The sequence below is a fragment of the Physella acuta genome, unplaced genomic scaffold, assembly GCF_028476545.2.
Source record: "Physella acuta isolate Inbredline_101_S28 unplaced genomic scaffold, ASM2847654v3 ptg000518l, whole genome shotgun sequence".
In the NCBI taxonomy this organism is placed as follows: Eukaryota; Metazoa; Mollusca; class Gastropoda; family Physidae; genus Physella; species Physella acuta.
The window spans coordinates 118,752-133,875 of record NW_026732037.1 but is presented as its reverse complement, the minus strand read 5'-3'; the positions used below and the strand labels follow the sequence as shown (position 1 = coordinate 133,875).

General features: G+C 36.6%; 1 protein-coding gene across 1 annotated transcript in view; it reads left to right on the top strand.

Annotated features, from left to right (window-relative positions):
* Positions 1–15,124, top strand: part of LOC131944995 (uncharacterized) — a 110,340-nt gene that overhangs the window by 28,402 nt on the left and 66,814 nt on the right. The window lies entirely within an intron of this gene.

Below are 15,124 nucleotides of genomic sequence, written 5' to 3'. Positions count from 1 at the left end.
AAGAATTTCACTGAGATTTGCCACCTAGGGTGACATCCAGATACAGAGTGCAGAGAATATCAATAACCCACGCCGATAAATCTGGGCAAAGGGGCATGCTGAAATGGCTGCCTTCCAAGACAAGCGACGATGATATAATGGCGATTCTGAAATCTATAAGCAGTCAGGACTCAACACCAACATTTAAGAGAATAGACCAATCAAATGTGGTCCAATTCACCATCTCTCTGGAAAAAGATGTGGAGAGTGTGCCACACTATATTATACTTACAAATGAGGCCAACAAAGAGAGCAGAGTCCTTATAATTCTCAATGGGAGGAGGGTGCAATGTTGCCACTGCAACACAGACAGGCACCTGCCTAAAATGTGTGAGCATTTGAGGACTCGCGCTCTTGACGGCGTCCAGCTAGTAGATGGACAGTACAGGGCAATTGAGCCTTGGGATGCAAATGATAAAGAAGAAGTTAGGGAGCATCTAAGTAACAATAGAAATTTCTTAATGCATTCGGACAGTTATGATGTTGACGGAGAAAGACAAAATGGAATGCTTAGAGAAGCAAGGCATAGAGAGGTAGAAGATGCCTTTGGAGTAGATGGCCAAACTGAAGCACATCATACTACTGTAGCACCGCAGCAAGTTAACGAAAGCGTAGCAGAAACCACCATAGAGGCCGAAGCCATGGAGACAATAGCGACCAGAAATTCCATAGTAACAGGGTCTCAAAAAGATGGGGATCAAGAAAATTTGGAGGCAGTCGACGAAACAATAAATGATATTCTTCAAGATAACACTAGTTCAGAAAACATAACGAAACCGCTAAAGTAAATTAAAAGCTCACAAAGTATATCAGCAACAAAGGTATCAGGTCAACTGTCATATAGTCAAGCAATCAGTTCAAGTAAAAAACAACTACCTACAGTAAAGCCACCTCAAAGGGTCGTGACTAGGGCCCAACGGGATAGCAAACCAGCGGCTGGAAAGTTTGGCGTTAAAAGACCACCACCATCGAGCCCTCCAGAAACAGATGTTCGAAAGAAAACCCCAAATAATTCAAGCTAACTCTGGCAACATTGAACATCAGGGGGGGCTAGGGACAAAACACATTATATAAACAACATAATAAATAAACACAATATTGACATCTTACTTTTACAGGAAACTAACATTGGAACTACAGAAGAGGCAAATAAACTAGATGCATATATCGGTATTAAAAACTCACTGCACAGTACTGGTTTAAACTGCAGAGGAACCAGTATACTTTGCACATCAGACAAACACAAAATTAAAAGTACATACACGTATAAACAGGGCAGAATAGCATGCATCACATTGGATATTGAAAAAACAGACATAACAATGTATACGCCCCAACACATAGACAAGAACAAAAACATTTCTACCACACGCTTAATGAACTTATAAATACCGAATACAAAAACAAGACGATACTTTTAGCAGGTGATTTTAATATGGTCATTGATGATACAGACCTAATAGGACAAGATGACAGGAAAACGAAAAGGCTAAAACACGATAAAGAACAAATTAATATATTAAATAATATAATAAAAAACGACAAGCTTAAAAGACACCTACAAGAATACACTAAATTTCACTGAAACAACGCACTACAGCAGAACACATCATAGCGCAGCTAGGCTAGACAGAATATATACTCATGAAAGTATAACGGTAAACAAAGTAAAAAACCTCGCTCAGACACTTACATTTACAGACCACAAAATAGTTATTGCTCAACTACAAATAAACCCCACTCACAGAACAAATAATACATATTGGAAACTTAACAACACACTTCTAGAAAATAGCGAATACATCACAGAAATAAGGAAGCTAGCATCAGAATTCACACAGAGAGCATCAAATACACATGTACTAGAGCTATGGGAAGATTTTAAATATGTGGTACGGGAATACTCTATCAAAATAGCAAGGCAAATAAACATAGATAGGAAAATTATGGAAGAGCTACTAGACAGACAACTAGATACGCTAATCAGTCATAATGCATCGCAGGACAAAATTGAAAAAGTAGAATCAGAATTAAACAAAATACAAACACATAGACACAAGGGAGCGCTAATACGTAGTAGAATAGACATGATAGGCAACGAAGACCCCTCCCATTACAACACAATTTTGGAAAAAATACACTGCAACAGTAAACAGAAATGTAGCATAACAGATGATGATGGGACTATAACAAATGACCTGGAAAGTATAAAACGTCAGTTTACTTTATACTATCAAAACCTCTTCAATAAGGAAGATACAGACTATGAAATACAAGAACATTATCTTAATTACACAACAAGGCTAGACAACAATGACTGTACCAAAATCAACGCGCCAATTACTAAAGAGGAAATATCCAAGACTATAGACGGACTAAAACTAAATAAAGCTCCAGGACCAGACGGACTAACCAATGAATTTTTATAAAACCTTCAAAAATGACTTAATACTCCTTTTACACGCTACATTTCAGGACATACATGAAAGAGAGGATTGTGCTACAGATTTTAACAGGGCATATATAACACTCATTCCCAAAAATGATACGGACAGGACAACAATTATAAATTACAGACCTATATCTTTACTTAACAGTGATTATAAAATATTGACAAAAACTTTAGTTAAGAAACTCGAACCTTTCATATCTAAATTAATACACCCCGATCAGCAGTATAGCATACCAGGTAGAAACATACACAACCATACGCACTTAATCAGAGACATCATACATTATAGCACGCAGAAAGACACACAACTAGCGATTCTTAGCATCGACCTACAGAAAGCGTTCGACAGAGTAGATCATACATGGTTAATAAAAACAATAGATGCTTACAACCTAGGACACTATTTTAAAACATGGATAAAAATAATATATAACAATGCACATAGTCATTTATTAATAAACAACAGTGTTACAAGCGCTTTTCACATACAGAAATCAGTTAGACAAGGTTGTCCTTTATCTCCCCTACTATACATCCTAAGCTTAGAACCCCTACTAGAAAACATTAGACACGACAACTCGATTAAAGGACTGTACATTCCAAACACGGTAGGCAAGAAAATACTTGCATACGCAGACGACACTACTTTCTTAGTACAAACAGAAAAAGCAACACAGACTGTAATAGAAAAATTTAACAACTTTGGGAAAGGAAGCGGGGGAAAAATAAACGCAGAAAAATCAAAAGTAATGGGTATAGGTAAATGGAAAGGTAAAGATAACTATCACATAGACATAACAATATCTGACAAACTCAGAATTTATGGAATAACATATACTAGCGATCCCACAATAAACGACCAACAAACTTGGACCACACTGAAAAATAAAATAAATCACAATCTGGAAAAACACCAATACTGCAATACAACCATTTTTGCCAGAGCTGCAGTAATAAACAGATATATCATTCCAAAAATAATTTTCGTAGCGACGAACTCTACAATACCCAACTCATTTATTAAAAAAAAACAAGCACATTAGAGAGTTCATTTTCAAAAATACGATTAGAAACATTAGCCACAAAACCTTAATACAAAATAAATTAAGTGGAGGTATAGGGCTACACGACATTCAAACTAAAATAAACACCTTCCGATTAAAACACCTGGATAGAAAAAGGATAGAACCACATTATCATCCATTAGCACAATACTACATTGGGTTAAACATAAAGAGCATTTTAAAATTAAACATCATAACACCACACTATGGGGGAAATGACATAGGCAGCTTTTATAAAGAAACGCTAGCAACATTCCAAGGAAACAAAAGCATTATTGGGGAAGACACACAAAAAATATACGACATCCTAATCAAACAACAAGCGACACCCTTATACACGAGAATTAGTTGGGCCAGGGAACACAATATAATAGACATTAAAGATACATTTAGAAACCTACATAATAAACGCATTACACCAAAAGAAAGGGAAGTAGCATACAGACTGATTTTTAATACAACTCCAGTTTCACGAAATACAAAGTCAAATCAAAATGTTAAAATAACATGTCAAACGTGTAAACAAAATATACAAGAAACTGAGAAACACATTTATTTAGATTGTATATTAGTACAGAAAGCAAAGCAAACACTTGCGAAAATATTAAACACCACCAATCAAACAGCCACAACAAATAAAGCAATCACACTTAGTTTAATTAACACGACTAGACAAAGAACAGAAGACGAAAACAGACTAGTAGCAACGGCTAATTATAGATCGACTATATGGCAAATTAGGAATAAAGTCAGATATTTTTTCACAAAATACACGGACATCGAGTTAAAAGAAATATTTCAAGCAAAGCTAAGACATAGACTGGAAACTCTCACTTAACTGGGGAAAAAATGTACAGGAAATAAATAAATAAAGTATTAATTTTAATTTAGACAGTCTCAAGCCAAACATCACTCGATCAGCCCTCAAGTAAATTAACATTAGAACAGTCTTCTGTTTCCCAGGTTTTTAGATACACACCTCACCCCCCCCCCCCAACACACACACATTCCCCCCCCCACCCCCACTCAACCGGACAGGCGGATATTTCAAGGTAGCGTGCCTTCATCGCCAAGGGTCAATTTAATGTCATGGACATTTTTGGAATGAAAGATCAGTATGAGTATTACAGAGACACTTCTCCCACGGTCGTTTCTATTTCTGTCTATGGGTGTCTACAATGTGAACTTTTGACTCCACAGCTAAGGACTGAGCACAGTAAACTAAGCAGTGAAGAGAAGCCGAGTTTGCACACCTTATTTTAGTCTAGTCTTATGCCATTTTTTTTTCTCTCATTGATTATTATATATGCAATTGATGTTCATATCTTCGATGCTGTGTAAAACTATCAAACAAATTATTATTACTGATTTAAATGTTTAAAACAATTGATTAAAAAAAGTAATTGTTTGAGGACTGTATAGATATAGATGTTTGAAAAGGAAGAATGTTTGCTATGATGTGTCTCGTTGTAATAACATAACTTTTCCGATTGCTTAAAATTCAAAACGGCCTGGGACAAATCGGCCCCTTCAAAACGGCCCCGTTAATTTGACCCCGTCAAATCGACCCCCGACAAAAAGACCCAGTCAAAATAGCCCCGTCAAAAGGTCCCCGACTTATTGGCTCCTGTCAAATGGGCTCCCGTCATATTGACTTGCGACATATAGGCTCCCGACAAATGGGCTCCCGATATTTAGGCTCCCGACAAATGACTCCCGACATATTAACCCCTGAAAAATAGGCTCAGGACATATTGGCTCCCGACAAAGCGGCTCCCAACATATTGGCTCCCGACATAAGGGCTCAAGTCAAATGGGCTCCCGGCAAATGGGCTCACAGCATATTGGCTACCGACAAATGGGCTCCCGACATATTGGCTCCCGGCAATTGGGCTCCTGACATATTGACTTTTGACAAAATGACTCCCGACATATTGGCTCCAGAAAAATGAATGACATGACCACTATTGGCATAAAAGTAACCATTTTGTCCTACCTCCAATACCACTATAACCTCTTTTTAATGCCCGAATGAAATTGTTTTTCATGAACCAACATTAATTCACAAACAAACTGAGCCCTTAACAGCTAAAGTCCACCAATTCTAAAGTTTTGATAATGTTTAATTTACAACAGAAAAGATCTGTTGCTTAAAAGCGAGCACAGAAGTGTAAATGTATGATATACATGATGTTTACATGATAACAGCATTTTGTTTTGATAACCTACAAGCATACTGCAGTTAGGAAGGTACATCGTGGACCCTTCTCCCCACACACTGAGTTGGAACAGCCTATAACCGACTCAATTATGGATGTCATAGATACATGACCCTTAAATTAAAACATACTATATTTTACAATAGATAAACTAATATAAAATAAGGCCTTCCGAACAAGTGATGCATACGTTGTATTACATAAGAGTGTTGGATAAGCTAACTCTAAAGAATATTGATGAAGGGGTCTCACTGGCAGGTGTCACATTCAATGAGACCGCTTTTCCGGGAGACTTAGTCTCTACAGAAACGGTATTGTCAGTGCAGTGGCGTAGCTAGGATTTTTGGGCCCCTTCGTCAGCCGTTAGGCCAGTGGCGTCGCTAGGTCGGGTGTCACCCTGTGCGGCACTTCGTATTGTCACCCCCTCCCAGGAAACAAAGCATATATATACATATATATATATATATATATATATATATATATATATATATATATATATATATATATATATATATATATATGTATATATATATATATATATGTATATATATATATATATATATATATATATATATATATATATATATATATATATATATATATATATATATATATATGTGTGTGTGTGTGTGTCGGCCTACATACGCCTAAAATTTATATATATGCCACGTGTTTAAGCTTTAATCACTGCAGACTTAATAGTAACGATGTTTATCTACAGTCTGTTTATAATACAGTTGGATGTAGCATTGTTTTCTTTAAAGTTTACGTTTACGTCGTGGTGTCACCCCCCCCCCCCCCTCCCTCTTGGTATAATTTTCGATTTGTACTTAGAAGACTATTTAACTTTAACTAATGGATCTGGAAAAATGGCATTTCATTCTATACATTTTGCAATTTTTTTGCCATTGGTGTCACCCCCCCTAAATGGTGTCACCCGTTGCGGTCCGCACCCCGCCCCCCGCCCCGCCTTCGCTACGCCTCTGCGTTAGGCTACAGAGGAATTAAACGAAGAGATCAACTTCTACTTACGATGGATATTTTTTAATATATATATAAATATTCTGAAGGCAACATTTTGTATTTTATATGTCCTGATTTATACTATATTATTATGTTTGCCTGCTACTGCTAAAAAGTTTATTTATAGACTGATTCTCTCAATGTCTTGCACAACAAAGTGATATCGCCTGTAGTGTTATTATATTATTATAACTATTGGGCTCTGTTTGACCCCCCCCCCACACACACTGACTCCCACTGCCGAAACGGTGAGGGGGGGGGAGGGCTTTTTGGAACTTTTCACCTTTTTCTTTTTAAAAATTATTTATATGTAACAAATATTAAAATTCCATTGTAAATTTTTTATATTTTTTTATGAGAGAAAAGGGCCCATATGTGCCTTGGGCCCCTATGCCTTGCTTACGCTAACTTTACGGTGGTCCTTTTGTCTGGAGCCAAATTGACAGGAGCCTTTTTGTCGTAAGCCAAAATGACGCTAGCCTATTTGTCGGGAGTCGTAATGACGGGGGCCGTTTTGTGGAGAAACTAAATGGCGGGAGCCTATATGTCGGGAGCCAAAATGACGGGAGCCTATTTGTCAGGAGCCTTATTAACTGGAGCCTTTTTGTCGGGAGCCTATATAACGGGAGCCTATTTGTCGGTAGCCTAAATGACGGGAGCCTATTTGTCGGGAGCCTATATGACGGGGTCCATATGTCGCTGGTCCTTTTGACGGGGTCATTTTGACGGGGCCTATTTGTCAGGGCTGATTTGTCGGGGACGTTTTGACGAGGCCGTTTTGTCATTGCCCGTTTTGACGCCGCACGCCCTCATTGTATTGTTATATTTTCATGTAAAATTAAAATAACGTGTAAAGTTTATATTCTACAACAGTGAAACATTGGGTCAAAACGACCCTGAAAAAAATGAACTCGACCACATTCATTGGAACTGACCAAGCTTACACATTATAGTATATTTAAAATTTAATTGGTGTGGCTAGTACAATGTTATAATATATCTAGTTAGTACAACAATACATCTGCTGTTGTTGAACTATCTAGGTATTTGATGTAGTTGTACTAACTAGGAATGCGATTTGTGGTATGATGTTTACACACCGTACACATTGACGGACATGCCATACCAACTAAATTTTAATGAAATTTAAACTAAATTTATACTATAATGTGTAAACGTGGTAAGTTCCAAAGAATGTGGTCGTGTTCAGTTTTTTCAGGGTCGTTTTGACCCAATATTTCACTGTTGTGGAATATAAACTTCACATGTTATTTTAATTTTACATGAAAATATAACAATACAATGAGGGATACTCCTAATTCTGATTGATATCAAGAGCCACCAAAATACTCAATCTTAAATGTAGTGACATGTAGGCTTATATAGGCGTGGTTAAGTGCGCATTAACATTAATTTTACTGAATGTGCGAACACCTCTTCACAAAACCCTTACCTCACATACCATACACCACGCTTCCACCCCACACAAAAAATGTACACCAAAGCTCACCAGCAATCTGCCAACCATCCAAAATCTTCGTTATACAATACATTTTTAATCGTTTCGCTTTGACGAGCAAACAACTACTCCACCACACGCCTCTCGTATACCACTAGCCTCCCCCAAACCCCACCCAACACCTGCATACAAAAATAAAAACTGACATCACTAGACGTCAGCAAAATAACTGTAGGTATATAATAGCCTAGCTGGACTTGATGACAACAGCAAACAGTGGATTCTCTAGGTTAGGGGTCAATCACACTCCAACAATTTGCATTTTCGGTTTGGTGTCACCCATAACATTTTGTTACTTCAACCACAAAATTATTTCGACTAGTAATTATATGAAGTTTTTATTTGGTGTCACCCCTTAAACAGTGTCACCCGGTTTTGAAAAAAAAAACAACTTTCCCTACTTGAAATTTATAAAACCTAAAGCATATGCACATGTCGTAGTTTCTCACACTCATTGAAACGTTCAAGATGTGTTTACAATTATTACTAACAGCCTACAGATCTACATTTAACGGCTGGTCTGGGAAGAACATGGCGTGCTGAAATTAAAATAAATCTGGAAGCCCATCGCGCGTTGCTACGGTTTAGTCCTAAACAACGAACTGACGTCACGTTATATGATGACATATATGGGTGACAAGGTTAACGGAGGCCGCACCTATCGCAGTTTTTACGTTGAGTTAAGAAGTACACTTGACCCCTTGTGCTGAACTCCAAATGGACGGACCCCAGGTGCTAAGATGGACGCTGGGAAATGTGGGTGCCAAACCGCTGCCAACCGCCGAGAGGGGGGGGGGCGGAGGCACATATCCATTTAAAAAAAATCCCAACAACTTCATAATGATGCATGACGATCGGATGATGTAGTAATGCAATTTAAAACGTACATATACATATATATATATATATATATATATATATATATATATATATATATATATATATATATATATATATATATATATATATATATATATATATATATATATATATATATATACAGAGAAAGAGAGAGAAAAAAAGGGAGTGAAAGAGAAATTAGCCTATTTAATTTGTAATTGCTAAAAAAAAAATAAAAAATATCGCCAAAGGCAAAAAGATAACACAAGGTCAATGAAAATAAGAACATTTTAATTTAACTCCCAAACAGCGTTTGATCTTAATAAAAACAGCTTTACACTCTGCAGAAATAGAGATAAAGAAAGCTACACATAAGCATCTAGCAAGTAATATAAATCTTCAAAAATTGTGATAAAAAGGCAAATACAGCATATTCAAAAAATAATTAAGCAAAAATTATAAAATTGAAGCGGAATGTTTTTTTTATGTATAATTTAAAAAAAAATCAAGAGCTCGTATGTTTTTGATGTTAAGCTTGATTACGTTAAGATTACACAACTTTTTGTTTTAAATTATTGCAAACTAGCACGTCCTTTATCCTGTGAAATATACGACCCTGCTAGTAAACTACATATCCAACCGACGAAATTTTTCGTCCATTTTCTGAAGCTACATCTTCACCCCATAATATAAAACTCCAGTTTGATTAAAATATAGATCTTCCTTTAAAATGTATATTATAACCATACAAGATGTAACAATTCGAGTTATCCGTTACCTGACGGCGCCCCCCCCCTTTCCTTCATCGAATAAAAAACGCGGGTGTCAACAACTTAATTTAACGATTTTATTATTTTTGTTATAAATCTTAACGGTTTAAATATTATTGTAATGTTATATTGTAATGTTATTACGCAATTTACGAGCTTAAAAATTATTATTCTGAATGCTAATTAAAGCTAGAAAATAGAAAACATTGCAGCAAGTGCTATGATTATGATAGAGGCTACAATATTAGAACCACTGCAGGCTGCCTTCATGGACTGAAACTCAGTCTCCGTGCAGGCTTTCGTTATTGGGCAGGTGTGACCCGTGGTTTTCATTGCTAGACTTATGACGTCACAGTACTTCTCGGCCCTGATCAAAGCTAACGCCTCAGGGACGTTATAGGTGTATGTCTCCATACCATTTTGACACTTCTGAGAGGTTAATTCGATGGCGTCAGAAAATGGTTGGGATTGGGTTGTCAAACAGGAGGTTGTTTTCAGGATGGCGAGTTCTGTGTTTGTGCAATAAGGTTTTAGACATGTTTTGCCAGTGATCTCACGGTTCAACAGTTTACAGTACTGCTCTTGTTGTTTTAAAACTGTGGCCACACTGGACCTGAAAATACAATCAACTAGTCCAGCCTGGCATTCTGAGCTTGTCGTGTTTACTAAATTGTACACAGAGGTCTTTAGTGCACTTGACTTTTGCTGGGCAGTAGTCGTCTGACCACACGCTCCATTTTTGAGAGCCACAAACTCCTCGTCTGTACAAAGTCCGATCCTTACAACACACTGGTAGGCGGTGACGCCATTGACTGTCTCCTCTAAAAGATTGCACCAATCAGCGTCATTTTCAGGGTTTTCACATCTAGTAAGATCTACACACCTATCTAACGTTTTTCTGCAAGCTGCAGTCACTTTCCCTCTCTCTGTATTAAAGTCTGCCGATGTCTGTGTCAGACAAGACATCAGCACACAGACAGCACACACCAGTACGTAGACGTTGTGCTTCATATCAAATTGAAATCTATGTAAAAGTTAATAAAAAATTTAACATATATTATAGGTCCATTCTTTGTTCATCTTCCTTTAGAGCTAAGATAAAGTACATATTGTTATAAATTATCAATAATATTTATGCCATTTTTATTATTTTAGACTTAATTCTTTGAGTTATATTACGTTTTGGCTAATTTTATTTCCATCACTCGCACATGCTCTTAAAGGTTATATTTTGTTAAATATTTAGACACGGCTAAGTAATCGTTTTGCAAAATACTTACTTCATGAAATTAATTTAACTTACTATTCTTATTTTAGTAGCATGCGTTTAATCTTTTACTATCATAGCTATTTTTTATGAAAATGTAAGCCTCTTTGTAACGTATTAAATATTTGATGGGTCGAAACAGCAACAATACTAAAACCGAAAGTCTACACACACATCAGAAGTGTTCTTTCTTAAAACGACGTCAGTATCAGCATCAAAATAATAAAAAATCGTCTGTATTAAAAAATACAAATGTTCGCTAAATATAAATTTTAAAAATTGTGTTAACGTAAAATTCTATTTACGTAATATCTGCCTATGCATCTTTAGGTTAGGCAACTTTAGCCGATAACCACTATAAACGATTAAAACGTTGTTTTTTTTTTTTATTTTGATATTGATATTTTGACATTGATATACGCGCAAATTACGCCCTGTATAATCATAGTATTTATTCTTTAATTAATTATTTTTTCCAAACTAGAAATCGTTTTTTTGTTAAAAGAAAAGCAATAAATTTAAAAAGGTTAATATCAACTTTAATTTGTTCGAACTTTATTTTATTTAAAGTGATCAATATCAAGGCAATTGCAATATTATTTTTATAGCAATCTTGAGACTAAACAACTTTTTTCTTACCTATTAAGGTTAATGACTATGAAGAGATCTGTTTTGACGACCAAAGTGATCAAATTGACGACTTATTACAAGTTATATAGCCCGAGTGGTTGTTGCGTCACAATGAAACGAAAATTAACCAATGAAATCTTTTACGTCTATTTTGTTGTCCTTGTTTGGTTACAAGCAGCGATGGAAAACTTGTAATCTCAAAATCTATGAGTCTTTTAAAACATGAGTGGGCTGGGAAGGGAGGGGGTTGTTTTACTTTTTTGTTTTAATGTATTCAACATGTAATTGTTCGAGCCATATTAAGTAACCCTCCATTCTACTTCTCCATTGGTTGTCGACAGTTTTCTACAACACCAATTTTGGCCCGACACGGACCATGTAGCAACCATTGAATTAAAACTTCAACACTCTAGTCTCTCGAGTCATTTGAACCAGAGGCGTACCATAAGGGGAGGGGGGAGGCGGGGGTGACACCAAGGCAAAAATAGCAAAATATATGGAGAAAAATGATAATTCCACCTAATTAAGTGATTAAATCGAGTTTTAAATAGTGTTTTAAGAGGCGCAAAGCGAAAGTTGGGGGGTGGGGGGAGGGTGTGGTGCAAATCGAAAGTTTGAGGGGTTTGAATAGAAAGTTTGAGAGGGAGGGTGCAAATCGGAAAGTGAAAGTTTGTCCCCGGGAAGGGTCGCTTCGCCTCTGGGGGAGGGGTGGGTGGGGAGGGTAACACCATTAAGTGCCGCATCGGGTGACACCATACCTCGCTACGCCACTTCTTCTTCTTCTTCTTCGTTCTTAATTATTAGTGTTGAAGGGGATCGAGATTTATCTGCCAGTGGGTTTGAACTCGAGACTTTGTTCGAATCAACCATGAACTTTTTGCCGACTCGACCACGCCTCCAACACAATTAAGCGTTACGTGTCAATTGGTTATGCGCCATTGAGGCCATTGACTCCGATTTCAGCCTGCTTTTCTTTTTGGATATGCTTCCATAGCTTTCGTCCAACCAAGAACAAACTACAAGGCAGCAGTTGTTTAATTTTGGAGTTGACTCTCCTAGAATAGTGACTGTCCCCAGCTAACGAGCCTCCTCTGCCCGAGGGTTCGAACTCGAGACTTTTTGGTTTAGCAACCATGAGCTTTACCGACTCGACCACGCCGACCCCTACGCCACTGTTTTGGACCATGAAGTTAAATGTTTCTTTGGGGGTGGGGAGGGGTGGGTGTTGTAATGCTACAAAATTCATTTTTAAGACACATTTTGCTTGTCTTTTTATCGACATCTCTTAAATACTCCTTTTAAAAATAGAAACAGCAAAATGGCAACGGGCGTTAACCATGAAAATTTAAAACTTGAGAGGCTTGCTTATACAAGGCTCTGTAATTCTATCAAGCTTGTGTAGGTGAATCACATTGATTAGATCTCGTGAAGTGATCATAACACAAATATACTCACGCACACACACACAAGACTGGTCAGTTAAGATAAGGGTTTATCTTTCATCCAGCAGACGAATGATATCCTGTTCGTGAATGAGTTATATCTTATGTCCACAACCTCACGTAGTGTTTGTCCACTCATCACTTAGTGACATAGACATTGTAGATTTTTTTCTGGCTTTTTGGGGCGTTCTATATTTGAATTTTCAAGTAAAGAAATATTTCCGAAAGCTTAAATAGTTTCAGTCTTCTTTTATCAATCAGCATAACACTAACAGATCGGGCCAAAGATATCAAACGTTGTTTTCTGCTTTGAAACACGTACTAGCTAGATATCTGATGATGTATTGTTGTACTAACCAGATATATGATAATATTGTACTAACCAGAAATCTGATGTTGTTTTACAAACCAGGAATGCGATGCTGTTGTATGTTTGCACTTGGTACACATTTGTGATACACCATACCAGGCATAGTACTGGGTTTGAACATGAAGAGTAGAGTGTGTGTATAAGGGGGTGGGGGGGGGGGTGGTAAATAACAAAAGAAACTGAAGCAGCTAGAATGAACCTTTAAATGAAAAGGGGGGGGGGTTATAATGATATAAAACTCATTTTCAAGACACATTTTGGTTGTCTTTTTATTGACATCTCTTAAATACTCCTTTTAAAAATAGAAACAGCAAAATGGCGACGGGCGTTAACCATATAAGGTTGAAACTTGTGTATCAAGCTTGTGTCCGTGAATCACATTGATTAGATCTCGTGAAGTGATCCTAACACAAACATAATCACACACACACAAAATGGTCAATTAAGATAAGGGTTTATCTTACATCCAGCAGACTAATCATATCCTCTACGCGAATGAGTAATTTCTTAGGTGCACAACCTCACGTAATGTTTTTACACTCATCACTTGCTATATTTTACAATATTTAAATAAAAATATTATTAATGGTAATAATGGACCTAACATAAAAAGTGAGGTATCAATTTGAAAGAAATGATATAAAGTAATCATAAACCCAAACATTTACGCAAATGTATATGCAAACATAAACGCTAACATAAACACACAAATAAACACAAACGTAAACTCAAACATAAACGAAACCTCAAACGTAAACGCACGTTTAATTGGAAATATAAACACGAACACCAAAGTTAATTTTTAAAATTAGGAATAGCTTTCATCTTTAAAGAAAAGTAATAGTTGTATATAGTTGAATATCAATTTAAATTAGTTCGAAATTTATTTAATTTAGAATTATCAATGACATATCTATTATAATATTGTTTATATTTTCGACAATCTTACGACGCAAACACTGTTTTCTTACCTTTTAAGGTTAAAGACTATGAACAGATCCGCTGTTAAAATTAGCCCAAAGAATGTGACGTTAACAGTTATCAAAATGGTGACTAATTGTAATCTAAGCGTGTTCCGCCACCTTGTACGAAAATGAAAATAAAATCTTCTACGCCGTTTTATTGCTGTCATTGATTAGTTGCAGGCAATTATGGAAAACTGGTGATCTCAAAATCTATAAATCATTCATACATGAGTGGGATGGGGTGGGGGTGGAAGGTGTTTTAATTTATTCAACATGTAATTTCTCGAGCCATATTAAGTAATACCACTCTACACCTCCATTGGTTGTCGATGTTGATTCAAAACTTCAACACTCTATTCTCTCGAGTCAGGACAAATGATACCATGGATAATTACTACTCAACTCTACTTCACCTGGCCAGTATCCCGCCATGTCTCAGACAACATGTTTTTATGGTTTAAAAAACTATTCCAGCCGAGCATGTCTCTGACCACACTAGCCCTTCATATGCTTAAGACAAAGAA